The sequence below is a fragment of the Lolium rigidum genome, chromosome 3, assembly GCF_022539505.1.
Source record: "Lolium rigidum isolate FL_2022 chromosome 3, APGP_CSIRO_Lrig_0.1, whole genome shotgun sequence".
Lineage (NCBI taxonomy): Eukaryota > Viridiplantae > Streptophyta > Magnoliopsida > Poales > Poaceae > Lolium > Lolium rigidum.
In genome coordinates this window covers 257747052-257748509 of record NC_061510.1, presented here as the reverse complement: position 1 = coordinate 257748509, position 1458 = coordinate 257747052, and the positions used below count along the sequence as shown (strand labels likewise).

The window sequence follows — 1458 nt, the reverse complement described above, 5'->3', positions numbered from 1 at the left end:
GATAACTCTAATGATGCTTGTGATATTTTAAATGCACCTACTGAAAGTATTCCATATAAAATACCTATGAAAATTATTGAACGTGTTATGGATAACCGCTATGAAGGGGATGGAACTGTGCATCCCGGAGATCATTTACTCGTTTTTGCATGAATTATGTGGGTTATTCAAGTGTGCGAGTATCTCTATGGATGAAGTGAAGAAGAAATTATTCTCTATGTCGTTGTCTGGTAAAGCGGCGCATTGGCATAAACTGCTGAAGGATGAGCATTCTCTTGATTGGAAGGATATTGTGCCTCTATTTTATTCTAAATTCTATCCTCCAAGTGAAATTCACAAAGACCGAAACCGAATATATAATTTCTGGCCTAATGATGGAGAGAGTATTGCCCAAGCATGGGAGAGATTGAAGTCTTTAATGCTCAAATGCCCCAATCATGAGCTTCCGGGTAATATCATCATTGATAATTTCTATGCAAGACTTTCTTTTCAAGATAAGACCTTGCTCGGATGCTACTTGTTCGGATCATTCACGCGCAACAAAGAAGAGTTTAAAAGGGACCTTCTTGATCGGATTAAGGAGAACGCCGAAGATTGGGAGAACGACAAAGGTAAAGAGTCGGTATAAATTATGATTATGAATGCATTGAAACTTTTATGGATACCGATAAATTTCGAAATATGAGTGCTACTTATGGTCTTGACTCTCAAGTTGCTGCAAATCTTTATAAAGCCTTTGCTTCTCATTTTGAATTGCCTAAAAAGAATTTTGATAAGTATCATGAACCTTTTAAAGAGGCTTGCATGAAGAATGAAATTGTTGTTAATTATTGTAATAAGCATGCTCAAACTCCTAAGAATGCTATTTCCTATAAGCATGTTAATTTTTGTGGAATACATAGACCTTGTGGAATTAATCAAATCGAAGATGAATATTGTATCCATCATGCTAATGAAAAAACTAGAAAGTGGTTTAGGGCTCTAGATGATCTTGGTAAAAAAGTTTGTGCCCTCTATCCTTTTATTTGTGAAGTTTGCCATGAAGTGGGTCATTGATACGTCTCCGACGTATCGATAATTTCTTATATTCTATGCCATATTATTGATGATACCTACATGTTTTATGCACACTTTATGTCATATTCGTGCATTTTCTGGAACTAACCTATTAACAAGATGCCGAAGTGCCAGTTCCTATTTTCTGCTGTTTTTGGTTTCAGAAATCCTAGTAACGAAATATTCTCGGAATTGGACGAAACAAAGACCCAGGGGCCTATTTCGCCACGAACCTTCCAGAAGACCGAAGAGCATACGAAGTGGGGCCACGAGGTGGCGACACCACAAGGCGGCGCGGCCAAGGGGGGCCCGCGCCGCCCTATGGTGTGGCCCCCTCGTCAGGCCCCCGACTCTGCCCTTCCGCCTACTTAAAGCCTCCGTCGCGAAACCCCTGATGCGAAA

General features: G+C 39.8%; 1 non-coding gene across 1 annotated transcript; it reads right to left on the bottom strand.

Annotated features, from left to right (window-relative positions):
- Positions 1-339: 339 nt before the first annotated feature.
- Positions 340-445, bottom strand: LOC124704815. The gene has a single exon (XR_007003697.1). It is a non-coding gene; the product is annotated as a small nucleolar RNA R71 (small nucleolar RNA).
- Positions 446-1458: the final 1013 nt, after the last annotated feature.